At 37.6% G+C, this 15,041-nt stretch overlaps 1 protein-coding gene and 1 long non-coding RNA gene across 3 annotated transcripts in view; one reads left to right on the top strand and one right to left on the bottom strand.

Moving 5' to 3' along the window:
- Positions 1 to 15,041, bottom strand: part of LOC106091014 (integrin alpha-PS3) — a 71,282-nt gene that overhangs the window by 38,700 nt on the left and 17,541 nt on the right. The window lies entirely within an intron of this gene.
- On the top strand, positions 3,040 to 4,343 carry LOC131997760 (uncharacterized). 2 transcript variants are annotated; one of them, XR_009398400.1, is made up of 4 exons: positions 3,040 to 3,135; positions 3,319 to 3,629; positions 3,685 to 4,191; positions 4,260 to 4,343. It is a non-coding gene; the product is annotated as an uncharacterized LOC131997760 (long non-coding RNA). The 2 variants fall into 2 exon arrangements; XR_009398399.1 differs by lacking the exon at positions 3,319 to 3,629 and having other exon boundaries at positions 3,810 to 4,191.

Raw genomic sequence — 15,041 nt, 5'->3', positions numbered from 1 at the left:
GCCTTCTTTAATTCTCTTATATCTTTTTAGAGTATAGACACTTCGCCCTGAATGTGGATATCGAACTCGAGCCATTGTAGCCTATGACGCTGAAGGCGTTCGAATCCTGGCGAGAACATCGGACAAAGCGGTAGTTATCCCCCTTAATGTTAGCGACATTTGCTAGGTACAATGCCATGCATGGTCATTTAAAAAATTTTCCCCAAAGAGGTGTCGCACTGCGGGACGCCGTTCGGACTCGGCTATAAAAATATTTAAACATTGATGTTAAACTTGATTCGGAAAGCACTTATCGATGTGTGAGAAGTTTGCCCCTGCTCGGTTCTTGGTGTTTTTAAATATTAGAGTAATGAGAAGTGATTTTTAGGGGAAAGATGGCACCTCAGACATTTCGACTCAAATATGGTTATCAAATTCGTGCTGCACTTCCAAATCCCTTTAATTTGAGCCCCATATTGCCATGGCCGGCAAATTTGAAGTGCCATATATCCGTGATTGGCTAATGTGCCCATTTTGGGCGTTTTTGTGGGGGTGGGGTGACCCCTACACTTCGACATGAATTTGTATGCCAGATTCGTTATTTGCTCCCGCATACTTTTCATTTGATACCCATATTGTCCTTATCGGTCCAATCTTGATTTTGGGGTAAAGGTGGAGGGTGCGCCCCCTTCCGTTATCAATAAATTATAAAGCCTATTTTTTATTTCCTGCCATTTTCGTAATCTACTCCCAAATACCTTTTATTTGAGACGCATATTGTCATGATCGTCAAATAAACCTATTTTAAGGGGTTTTGGAGCTGGGGCGACCCCCCAGGTACTTGGACCCAACTTTTATTATGAAATTCGTACTCTACTCTGGAATACCTTTCATTTGAATCCCATATTGTCCCGATTGGTTCACTTTTATATTTGGGTAGTACTTTTGGGGTTATATAGCCTATGTGCCAAATTTCAGAGACCTTAAATTGGGAGATCCGTATAAATGGAGGCTACACCGAGCTATTTCTTGATATAGCCCCCATATATACCGAACTTAACCTGTTTATGGACAAAAAGAATCTGAGTAAAGTATCAGATCATTGTCTCTATTTTTAAAGACTGTAACGTGATGTCAACAGAAAGACGGACAGGGCTAGATCGTCTTATATTTTTACGACGATCAAGAATATATATATACTTTATAAGGTGGGAAATGGCTATTTCGATGTGTTGCAAACGGAATGACAAAATTAATATACCCCTATCCTTCGGTGGTGGGTATCCCGAACCCCTTTCAATAAAACTCGCCTGGCTTGGACATATATGGAAAAAACATTGACGGAATTTATTGTATGCATGTTGGTATGTATGTAAGTAATATAAATCATGAATAGTCTGTGCAACTTGAACATTTTTCTTTTTCCGCCTTCATTGTCTCTGAACAGAAAAGTTTAAGTTTAATTATAATTGAGCTCCATTTCCTAGCCGAGTTTGAATACCGTTGCCTCAGCGATATCCGTACCTAATCGAAGAGAACTCTTACTAGGTTGAAAATCAAAAATTACATTGGTGGGGCAATAAAATAAACACATCCAAAAAATTTTCTGGTAATTTTGTAAAGTTTCAAGCTTTTCATGACAGTCTCCAATTTTAGAGGCCAGTTAAACTGGTCATTGCGCTACCATGTTGCTTAGTTGATAGGGAGAGCGGACTACCACGGCCTGGCGCTACAGTGGTATCACAATGGACAACTATGTCCAGGTGAGTCTGATTTTAAACTGCCACTATAACCTAACATCAACTTGACAATTGAATCATTTTATGCTACAAAATATTTGCTGGTCTTCCAAACAGCTTTCAATTAATTTGCTATTCGTAAGCTTGACTTGTCGAAGAAAATTAATTAATGAAAAAAATCTCTTGCCATGACCAATAACCTCAGACATTTCAAGGTCCAATGTCTCCAACATCTCAACTGAAAATTTAATAACTTCTAGGAGTTCTTTGTAGCAGCTATACATAGAGATGGCGAATGGAGCTAGGCAAGATAAGTCCATTAACGCGAGATAAAAACGACGCAAACAAAAAGAAAAAAAAAAATAATAATAATTGAATGCAACGCCCGTCTATTTGTCCGTTCAGCTGTCTATCCCCTCATCTTTTGGCGCATATTTAAAGCTTATTAAAGATCGAAACTTTTTTCTGTACTGACTGGCTGACGATTGCTCATGATTGGTGTTGTAAAGGGTGATTTTTTTGAGGTTAGGATTTTCATGCATTAGTATTTGACAGATCACGTGGGATTTCAGACATGGTGTCAAAGAGAAAGATGCTCAGTATGCTTTGACATTTCATCATGAATAGACTTACTAACGAGCAACGCTTGCAAATCATTGAATTTTATTACCAAAATCAGTGTTCGGTTCGAAATGTGTTCAAATTTTGACAAATTTTGTTCAGCGATGAGGCTCATTTCTGGTTGAATGGCTACGGAAATAAGCAAAATTGCCGCATTTGGAGTGAAGAGCAACCAGAAGCCGTTCAAGAACTGCCCATGCATCCCGAAAAATGCACTGTTTGGTGTGGTTTGTACGCTGGTGGAATCATTGGACCGTATTTTTTCAAAGATGCTGTTGGACGCAACGTTACGGTGAATGAACACATTTCGAACCGAACACTGATTTTGGTAATAAAATTCAATGATTTGCAAGCGTTGCTCGTTAGTAAGTCTATTCATGATGAAATGTCAAAGCATACTGAGCATCTTTCTCTTTGACACCATGTCTGAAATCCCACGTGATCTGTCAAATACTAATGCATGAAAATCCTAACCTCAAAAAAATCACCCTTTATTTAAGATTCACATTTTTATTGCTACGACAACAAAGAGATGCAGTACATTCAGTGTCGTAGCTATGCTGCAACTTCAACTAACATGTTCGCTTTGTCAGCCAAAAGCAGTCTGGCTCTTTAGCTTTTTAACAAAAGAGGGGAATACTTTACAAAATCTTTACAACAGAGACAACAACGACGGCGACGTCTTTAGTGAGTCATGTCGTTCATGTGAGTACTCAGACAAAATCATATGGAAACATTTAAAATTTCGGTTTAATTTAATGCACAAAAACGTGTGTGTATTTTCGAGGGAAGGAATGTAAGTAAAGGCTGTAGCTAAGGTCGAAAAAAAGAAGCGGATATTAATCCGCCCCATGCCACTATGGACATACACATAAGCCAGTAATCGGCTTGTTGTGTGCTCTTAATATTAAAAAGTAACCTTGAAAAAGAAAATCTAAGTTACGAATTTCGAGCTACTAATTGTTTTCCATACCAGCAGTAAAATGGTCGGTAGGACGGCGAAAATCCTATGGGGTTATCCGGATCGTGCGAAGACGAGGCTATTTCTGAAAGGAAGTAAGAAGGAGTTCAATATAGCTTTCGGTATCATATCGGGACACATAGGACTATAGCTCACTTATGCAAATTCGCTGCAGCAAGTGATGCCATGTGAAGCAAATGATGCCATGTGGGGAATATGATGAAGCGTTGGAGCATTTCCTATGTTATTGCCCGGTTTTCTTAGGTGGAGATACAATACCATACATGAACCAACTTAGGGGAATGGTATTGAAAACAATTAAGGATTTTGTAAGTAGCACGGAATTCCTAACATAACATTTTCTTTTTAGAGGTTACTTTATAGTTTTTTGAGTGCACAACAAGCCGATTACTGGCTTAGGTGTATGTCCACAGTGGCATGGGGCGGATTTATATCTGCACCCTATTTTCAACCTAACCTAACCTCAACTAAGTATTTGATCTTGTCAGATGTCGAAATCGTTCTATTGAGGACACATAGTGCATCAAATTGGACCACCTTCGTCTTTCTTGTGAACAAGCAGATTTCAGTCTTCTCTGGGTTAACATTGAGACCCATAGGTCAAGTTCAAACTACCCGGTACTGGTCTAAGGACCATCGATAAAAGCCTCGACGTCAATGCATACCTCCAATGTGTACGTCTTGGCATCAAAGGTTACTTCTATTCTATGCACAACTTCATGCAGAGCAGCTTCCACCGACCTTCCCTTGACATAGGCATGCTGTTTGTATTTGAGCAGTTCGCTGGATGTCCTATATACGTTCCATGGTTTTGAGTAGAAACAACGTAAGGCTTATAGGTCTGCTGGCCTTTGGTGTCGCATAACGGCTGTAAGTATGTTCGCTTGTCGCAAGTATTATAATCAATATTTCGATGTTTTTCACCACTATCTTTTTAGAAATTAGATTTTGCTGATTTCATTCAGAAGGAAATTCCCTCATTTCATATTAAAATTTGAATAAAAGTTTTATGTTATCATTGAGGTTTTTGTAGTGTTTCGCCTTTACGCATTGGTATGACAACGGGATAATATCTAAAATTTTCTTATTTCAATAAAAATGCAAAAGGATTTATTTTTCCACCATAAAAAGAAAAACGTCCTATTTATACCCTTCACAATAGGTTGTACAAATACTTGCTATTAGAAAAGGTCGGTTGGGAGTGTAAATGGGCATATCGTTTCATATGTCGATATAGCTCCCATATAAACTTATCTTGGAACTTGACTTCTTGAGCCTTTAAAGGGCGCAATTCTTATCCGATTTGGTTGAAATTTTATAACATGACTTTTTCTATGTTAAGTATGGTTCGAATCGCTTCAAAACCTGGCATAGCTTCCATATAAACCGATCTCACGATTACATTTCTTAAGACCCTATAGGGCGCAATTCTTATAAGATTTTGCTGATATTTTACAATACCTTTACTATGGTCTTCAACATCCAAACCAAGTACACCCCGAATCTGTCCATAACCGGGCAAAGAACTTGACAAAGCGATCAATGGTGGAGAGCATATAAGATTCGGCCCGACCGAACTTAGAACTCTTTTACTTGTTAAATTATACTATATACTATTTTAAGGCATACTCATTCACTTAAGATTTATCTTTTTTGGTTTATTTCTCTTTAGAGACCAGCTTAATTATCTAAGATAGCTTGCAATGAAAAGGAAGAGCTACGCTCGACAAATGTTTAGCTTCAACGCTTTTTAAATGATCAATTTTCGACTTCACATAGTGCCAAAGAATTATATGCTTCTTATGAGTTCGACAATTCCTTAACAGCTATGAAATTCTTTCTACAAGGCCAAGTGTCTGGGGGACCACATCACCCCCGAAAACACCCCTTAATCAGACATCATGAGAATATCGGGCTGAAATAAAGTATTTTAAGAAAAGAGTACACCTTACATTCAAACTTAAATTCGTAGACTAATAAAGATCATATGGGTTTCAGATAATTATATTGTCAAACTGTTTGTCAAGCGATATACTATTTTCGTAGCATGGTATTTCACTAAAAGCTCTTTCATTGCCGAAAATAAGTATTCCAAGGAAAATGTTGTTCCATATAAAGTAAAAGAAGGCGCAGCGGAGCGGGCCCGGTCCAGCTAGTAATATATACATAACATATATACTTTTTGGTCATCTACGAACATTCGCAGGCATGGTTGGATCGAGTCGGCAACCGAGTTCTGAAGAATAAATGCCTTTTTGGCTTTTTGGTTGAGATTGGTTAGTGTTGGCAAGCCCAATCATTCATCGTGTATGTATGGCATGTTTAGATCTAATGGTTGACGCTATTTGATTTGTTTTTGGACAAAAAAAAATTTATCTAATCAGGAATGTAGGAATTTTACATTATTTGTTCAAATATGATAAAACAAATTGGATCAAATATTTGACTAATATGAACGCAGCTTTAGATACATATAGTTAAGTCTGTTGTCACCAAGGGTGAGTGAAGAACGTTTTTCTTTTAGGATTTTGCCAAAGTATCTCGAAATAATTTTGTCCTAAACGTAGGAAAATATTATACGCCTTATCTCTCGGCTGGCCTCAATCAGCTCCCGTTCGACATTCCATACAAACCTCGTACAGCAGAGGTGGTTGTTGCTTGCAAAAATCACAATTGTTTGTTGACTCAATGAGGCGATTTTGCTTCACTTTTGGCATTTTCTGACCACCGCAAGTAATTATGGCACGAGTAGCCCGGCAAGGCTTTGTGTTCATGTCTTTTGTTTTGTGAACAAAGCAAAACCAATCTCATCCTCAAACAACAGCCATTGAGAATCGAAGAGGTTAAAATCAACGAACGGTGCCACTTCCAAGTGCCCGCACTTTCTCAGCAAACATACACGACCGGTTTGTATTTGGTTTTGTCCAAAAATAAGATTTTGAGTCATCGCCTCGTATTTCGAAAGCAGTTCTTTGTGTGGCCGCTTTAAATCATAAGGGCTGACATCTTTTGGCACTCTGTTATTCCATAATCTTCCAAAACTATCTACGCACTCACATACTATAAAAGGACGGACGGATATGTGAAGTTCTGCATGTTTCCCTACAGAAAAACTCTTGTGTTATCGGAAACTTTGGCAAAGTATAAGTGGATCAACTTGCACTGCAGATTGCAGTCCTCGTACCAAATGCATGATTCACCGCCACTCTGGGCCAAAGAAGTTTCCACTACCGCGTCTCATGGATAAGTCGTTGCATCCATCATTGACAGTCGTGAAATATTATTTTAACGGAAGTTCTTTCTGAAACAATTTCTTGGCGATGTTGACAGTGAAAAACATTTCCCCATTGCTCTCTTTTTTATTTTTCGCATTCTGCAGATTTGAACAAAGCAAAGTACACCAAATTTTTTTTGTGGCTACCGATAAAAAAATCGTAAAAAAAATTAACACATTTCGTTTCGTGTTGATACGTGTAGACGGAGACCATCTATCACAGTTCACCGTTTGTTTTGAAATCTTTTTTCTCTTTTAGAGGTCATCAAACTTTGATGGCAGAAATTCTGTCATTCAATTTTTTCAAATATATGGATGGACTGTGGATTTTGGATTCAAAATCATATTTCTTCAATGTTTATTCTCAAATGCTGCTAAAATTCAATGTACCAGAAATTTGCTTGAAATATGCGCTTATAGATTATATTTGAATGGTCGTGTGATATCTACGACGGAAAATAGTGGGACACGCGCTCGGAATGGCAAAGGATATTTTAATTCAATAACGACTAAAACAGGACATTGCAAAATGTTAAACTAAAAAGGCTACAAATAAACAGGCGTTTCTAAGAAGACGAAATTTTGAATGAAATGTTCTCTAAGGACAAAAATTCAATGGAATTTTCTGAAATGCCAAAATTTCAGTGAAATTTTCTGAAAGGGAAAATTGAAAGGAAAATTTATCCTGAGGCAAAATTTCAATAAAAAATCCCCTTAAGATAAAATAATGATCCTATTTACTTACAAATTTTGATGAAATTTTTCTTAAACAAGTTTTTTCTAAGGCAATTTTTTTTAATCTACATTTGAAAATTGCCCCTGAACATTCCATAAAGTGACTTCTAATGTTTCAATTAGTTCTGGCCGATTCAAATTTTAATCTCAATTTTTATACCCACCACCGAAGGATGGGGGTATAATCATTTAGTCATTCCGTTTGCAACACATCGATATATCCATTTCCGACCCTATAAAGTATATATATTCTCATTCAGCGTAAAATTCTAAGGCGATCTAGCCATGCCCGTCCGTCTCTCCTTCTGTCTTTTGAAATCACCCTACAGCCTTTAAAAATAGAGATATTGAGCTGAAACTTTGCACAGATTTTTTTTCCATAAGCAGGTTAAGTTCGAAGATGGGCTATATCGGACTATATCTTGATATAGCCCCCATATAGACCGACTCGCCGATTTAGAGTCTTAGGCCCATAAAAGCCACATTTATTATCCGAAATTTGGGACAGTGAGTTGTGTTAGGCCACTCGACATCCCACTTTAATTTGGCCCAGATCGGTCCAAATTTGGATATAGATGCCATATAGACCGATCTCTTGATTTAAGGTCTTGGGCTCATAAGAGGCGCAATTATTGCCCCATTTTGCCAAAATTTGGGACAATGAGTTGTCCCAAATTCCCTTGCAATATTTTTGCAATTTGGTCCAGATCGGTCCAGATATGGACATAGCTGCCATATAGTCCGATCTCTCTATTTAAGGTCTTGGGCTGATAAAAGACGCATTTATAATCCGATTTCGCTGAAATTTGACACTATGATTTATGTTAGGCTTTTCGACATCCGTGTCGTATATGGTTCAGATCGGTCTATATTTGGATATGGGTACCAAAAAACCCAATATTTTGTTCTACAATATTGAACAATGACTTGTACTTATTATACATCTCAATATCCGTGTCGAATTTGGTACAAATCAGACCGTATTTCGATAAAGCTGCAATGGGGGCATAAATTATGCTTTCTTCACCGGATTTTGTTGAAAGTTAATTTACATATATATCCGAGGTGGTGGGTACCAAAGTTCGGCCCGACCGAACATAAAGCCTTTTTACTTCTTTTTAAATAAATTTTTAAAACTTACTCCAACAAAAAACGCTATAACATATTTTAAGGAAATAATTATTAAATTTTCTATGCAAATGCAAATTTGTCCATGAATATTCCATTAAGGAACAGGGGCAAACTTCTCACATATCTATGAGTGGTGTCCGATTCAAATTTAAGCTCAATGATAAGGGGCCTCCTTTTGATAGCCGAGACCGAACGACGTGCCACAGTGCGGTACCTCTTTGTTGAGAAGTTTTCACATAGCAAAGTACCTCACAAATGTAGCTGGCGACATTTGTGAGGAGGGGATAACCACCGCTGAAAATTTGTTTGATGTTCTCGCCAGAGTCTTCAATAAAATTTCCAAAAATGACCAAAATTCAGTAAAAATTTATTTATAAGCAAAATGTTGATGGAATTTAGCTTAAAGACAAATTTCGATAAATTTGCTAAAAACTATCCCTTCACCACACAATAATGCAACAAGGAAAAAATTGCAAATTTTTGCCCATGAACATTCCACTAAGGAACAGGGCCAAACTTCTCACGTATCAATGAGTGCAGTCCGATTCAAGTTTATGCTAGGTTTAAGGGAGGACACCGTAGCGCAGAGGTTAGCATGTCCGCCTATAACGCTGAGCGCCTGGGTTCGAATCCTGGCGAGACCATCAGAAAAAAAATTCTGCGGTGGTTTCCCCCTCCTAAAGCTGGTAACATTTATGAAGTACTATGCCATGTAAAACTTCTCTCCAGAGAGGTGTCGCACTGCGGTACGCCGTTCGGACTATAAAAAGGGTCCCTTATTATTGAGCTTAAACTGCAATAATAATACGGTGCCACATAGCGATTAGCATAACAATTCCAAATGTTACCTAATCGTAAAAGATTTCATCCCACCGATATCAAACGAAGGGTACAACAAGGTTTCTACAAATTTAGCTTTTTCTAAAAAAAGCGAATAAAGTTTTGTCAAAAAAATTTATTTTAAAAAACATTGAATTTTAGTACCAAATATGGTAGATAAGTATTGCCGCATGCTTGGCCCATTTTACTCTGTAATATCAGGAAGGAGTTTCGTGAAGCTCAACGTGGAGTACCCTGTTGAATAATGGCAACGGCATCCCAGAAGAGATCGCGACGCTAATTAGGTTGCGATTTCAGTGAGATGCAATGGAAAAGAGAGCAGTTTTTTCGGGATCGATAAAGGAGTGAAGCAGGGGTGCATCCTATTACCGACGCTCTTTTAATACCCACCACCGAAGGATGGGGGTATATTCATTTTGTCATTCCGTTTGCAACTCATCGATATATCCATTTCCGACCCTATAAAGTATTTATATATTCTTGATCGTCGTAAAAATCTAAGACGACCTAGCTTAGTCCGTCCGTCCCTCTGTCTGTTGATATCACGCTACAGGCTTTAAAAATTAAGATAATTTGCTAAAACTTTGCACAGATTCTTATCGGACTATATCTTTTTTTTAGATTTACGGGTCTTGGGCTCACAAACTGCGCTGAATTCGCTGATATTTGGCACAAGGATCTATGCTAGGGTTTCCGACATCCGTTCCCTATGTGGTTCAGATCGGTCTATATTTGGATTAGCTGCCATTTATACCAATCTCCCGATTTAACCCATTTCGGCCCGCTACCCGTTGGAATTTTTGCATGATTTTTGATATACATCTTTGAGTTATCTCAATTGGTTTCCGAGATATGGCGTGGGTTGTTTTCTACCCCTTGGGCCATTGCATACGCGTAAAACTAATAATAACAATATATATATATATATATATATATATATATATATATATATATATATATATATATATATATATATATATATATATATTACAATACTGCACTACAGACAGTTTATCAAATTGAAGTGATATCACAATTGTAATATTTAATTCAAAACTTGTCCTTTTGGGCAGTTTATAGTTTTATGAGGGGATGGTGGGAGCTCGGATGTTCTTAGGAGAGTGGTGGATATTAAATCACAGAAATCATTCTATATATTTACAAAGTATCAACCAGTACTTTTTGCTGTGTCTAGCTTCGCAGAAATCTCGGTTAACCCAAAATTGGTTAAGGTCTTGGACCCATAAAAGAAAACTCATAGAAAAAAAATTTACTGTAAATAGCAACCACTGTCTGCTGAAATTTTAGTTTTGCTACTATTATACCAGTAGTTCTGCTATTACATCAGTAGTTCTGCAATTTCAGAGCAGCAGGCTGACTGCTGAAAAGTCTGTTGTTTGCTGAAATTGAGTGCTGCTTAATTATAAAAGGGATGTTACGGGGAAACAAGTAAAAGCCTGCTAAGTTCGGCCGAGCCGAATCTTATATACCCTCCATCATGGATCGCATTTGTTGGTATGATATGAGATAGGAATTGTGATATCACTTCAATTTGATAAACTGTCTGTAGTGCAGTATTGTAATAAATAAATATATATATATATATATATATATATATATATATATATATATATATATATATATATATATATATATATATATATATATATATATATATATATATATATATATATATATATATATATATATATATATATATATATATATATATATATATATATATATATATATATATATATATATATATATATATATATATATATATATATATAATCAGTTTATCAAATTGAAGTGATATCACAATTGTAATATTTAATTCAAAACATGTCCTTTTGGACAGTTTATAGTTTTATGAGGGGATGGTGGGAGCTCGGATGTTCTTAGGAGAGTGGTGGATATTAAATCACAGAAATCATTCTATATATTTACAAAGTATCAACCAGTACTTTTTGCTGTGTCTAGCTTCGCAGAAATCTCGGTTTTAGTTAACCCAAAATGGGTTAAGGTCTTGGACCCATAAAAGAAAACTCATAGAAAAAAAATTTGCTGTAAATAGCAACCACTGTCTGCTGAATTTTTAGTTTTGCTACTATTATACCAGTAGTTCTGCTATTACATCAGTGGTTCTACAATTCCAGAGCAGCAGGCTGACTGCTGAAAAGTCTGTTGTTTGCTGAAATTGAGTGCTGGTTAATTATAAAAGGGATGTTACGGGGAAACAAGTAAAAGCCTGCTAAGTTCGGCCGAGCCGAATCTTATATACCCTCCATCATGGATCGCATTTGTCAAGTTCGCCCCATGCCACTATTGGCATACACCTTAGCCAGTATTCGGCTTGGTGTGAGCTTTAAATACTATAAAGTTGCCAGTTAGATCCTAATGGTGCCTGGGGGATTTGATGCGGTTCTTATCCAGGAACCATGGGTGTGTGGAGGAATGGTTCGTTGACTGAGAATTTTGGGATTTAAACTACCCAAGGATACGGGGAATGGGAGACACAGAGAATGTATTCTTGCAAAGAGTAGTCTAAATGTTTTTCTTCTTCCGTCGCTAAGCACTAAAGATTTAGTAGTAGCCAGCCTTGAAATAAACAATCTCATTACTGGCTGGCTTTCTTATATATGGCACACGATTCAGAGATGTCGCCTTCAGATCTTAAGTTCCTGGTTGAAGTCGCTTCTGCAGGGAAGAAAAGCTAATGCACATCACCAGATATAGGGAAATTCGGATGTCAACGAAAGGGGGGAGCTGCTTATCGAATATATTATAAGTTGCAATATGGCGATTTGTAATAAAGGGGATAAACCGACCTTTATTACCAGGAACAGGCAGAAGGTACTAGATATTACCTTTGTATAAGATAAGTTTTCAGGACTAGCCTCGAAAGACAACGAATGATAGATGGTCACAAAGAGGGTCTGTGAGCATTCCAAAACTATGTGGCCTAATCTAGACTTGAAGAGGTATACCGCTTTGTTGTCACAGGCTAGAAAAGACGTCTCTGTCAATTTGTCCGTCATGGCAGGTCACTGTCTAATCGGAAAACAAGGTTGCCAGCAACGAATTTTGCAGAAGCTGTGAGGACATCGAAGAAGAAGAGATTATAGAACACCTCTTGTGTGTGTGTGTCTCATTTCTTTGAGAACCTGTCTGATTTAACGGATGTGAAGATTCGCAAGTTGTTGGGCTTTTTAAAGCGATCTGGATGCTTCAACTGTACTTGAAGGGATCTTCCTTCTTCTGTTCCTGTGGTATCACAATGAACGAAAACGTCTAAGTGAGTCTGATATCTGACACTGTCACTGCTACTTAAACCTATCCTAACCTAGACCCTTCAACATCAGTATTGAATATGGCCCTCATCGGCTTGTGGTTCGACATAGCTGCCATGTAGACCGATCTCCTGATCTAAGGTCTTGTGCCCATAAAACGCGCCTTTATTACCCGATTTGGCCGAAATTTTGCACAAGGACCTGTGTTAGGCTTTCTGATATCCGTTTCCTATATAGTACAGATCGGTCTGCATTTGGATATAGCTGCCATATAGAGTCTTATAGAGCGGGCCCATAAAAGGCGATTTCGTCTTGGAGGTGACATATGCTGAGGCACCCTATGGTATTCGTTGAGGTATAAACGACTTTCTTGAATACATCGACTACACGGATGATATTTGCCTCTTTGCACATTACTTTGAGCACACAAAATCAAAATTGGAGCGCTTGATAAGGATAGGAACAAAAAAACGGACACAGCTCACTATAAACGGCCATGTCATTGAAGAAGGTGACAAATTTTGCTATCTTGACAGCAAAATTACCTGGACGGAAGTTCGGAAGCAGACATCCGCTAACGTATCAAAAAGGATAGAAGTGCATTTCTTTTATTCAATAAAGTTTAGGGAGATGCAGTGACATCTCACATAATACAAAAGTCTGAATCTTCAACAGTAGTGTGAAATCTATTTTATTATTTAGCTGTACAACTTGGAGCTTGACACAAGCGACTTCCAGGACCATTTGTTGAATGTTATACCAAAACGACATATCAAAATTTCAACCAAATTGGATATAAAACTGCGCCCTTCAGAAACCCAAGAAGTGTAATAGGGATATCGGTTTATATGGCGGCTATATCAGGTTATATACTGATTCAGACCATACTTGGCAAAACGATATGTGAAAATTTCATACCAATCGGATAAGGATTTCGCTCTCTAGAGGCTCAAGGAATGTAATCGGGAGATCGGTTTATTGGCAGCTTTATGAGGTTTTGAACCGATTTTAACCGTACTTAGCACAATAGTTTGAAGTGATATCAAAATATTACATGAAAAAAATTCAGCCAAATCGAATAAGAATTGCGTCCTTAAGAAGTCAAGATCCAAGATTGGTTTTGGCCCATTTACAATCCTAACAGACCTACACAAATAAGAAGTATTGTACTTGTACAAAAATATATGCGCTTTGCTTTACTCCTTCGAAAGTAAACGTGCTTTCGACAGGCAGAAAGACGGACGGACATGGCTAGATCGGCTTAATAAACATACACTTTATGGGGTCTTAGACGCATTTTTCGAGGTGGTTCAAACGGAATGGCGAAATAGTATACCTTCATCCTATGGTGGAGGGTATAAAAATGCTGAATAGTTTCCTTCAAAAAGTAAAAATGTATAATTTGACATCAGCATACAGTGTTTGCTGCTATCAGCAAACTAATTACACTGATTACCATTTAATTAATTTAAGATAAAGGCAGATAAAGTTTCCTTAGCCCTTTGGTTTACTGATGGATTGGCATTAAGTAGTTTTTAATATTTTTCGCACACTTATAGTATGAATTTCACAAAACTTAGTCCTATCTCATATCATACCAACATCAGTTAGTAGTTTTGTTTGGCTTCAGCCGTTTTATTTTTAAGTGTTCAATCAAACAGTAACGAAACTGCTAAAAACCGATAATTGGATTTTTATACCCTCCACCATAGAATGGGGGTATACTAATTTCATCATTCTGTTTGTAACACCTCGAAATAGGCATTTAAGACACCATTAAGTATATATATTTTTGATGGTCATGACATTCTTAGTCGATCTAGCCATGTCCGCCCGTCTGTCTGTCGAAAGCACGCTAACTTTCAAAGGATGAAAGCTAGGCGCTTGAAATTTTGCACAAATAATTTTTATTAGTGTAGGTCGGTTGGGATTGTAAATGGGCCAAATCGGTCAACGTTTTGATATAGCTGTCATATAAACCGATCTTGAGTCTCGACTTCTTGAGCCTCTAGAGGGCGCAATTCTCGTCAGATTTGACAAAAATTTTGAACACGGTGTTTTGGTATGACTTCCAACAACTGTGCTTAGTATGGCGAAAATCGGTGCATAATCTGGTATAGCTCCCATTTAAACCGATGTTGAGTCTTGATTTCTTGAGCCTCTATAGGGCACAATTCTCGTCCGATTTGACTGAAATTTTGCACGCGGTGTTTTGGTATTACTTCCAACAACTATGCTAAGCATGGTCTTACTCGGTTCATAACCTGATATAGCTGCCTTATAAGCTGATCTTGGACCTTGACTTCTTGAGCCGCTGGAGGGCGCAATTCTCATCCGATTTGGCTGAAATTTTGCATGAGATAGTTTGTTACGATTTTCAACAACTGCGCTTAGTATGTGCGAATCGGTGAATAACGTGGTATAGCTGCCATGCAAACCGATATTGG

The sequence above is a fragment of the Stomoxys calcitrans genome, chromosome 5 (genome assembly GCF_963082655.1).
Source record: "Stomoxys calcitrans chromosome 5, idStoCalc2.1, whole genome shotgun sequence".
NCBI lineage: Eukaryota > Metazoa > Arthropoda > Insecta > Diptera > Muscidae > Stomoxys > Stomoxys calcitrans.
Note: the sequence above shows the minus strand (reverse complement) of the source record. Positions and strands in the feature narration are given on the sequence as shown.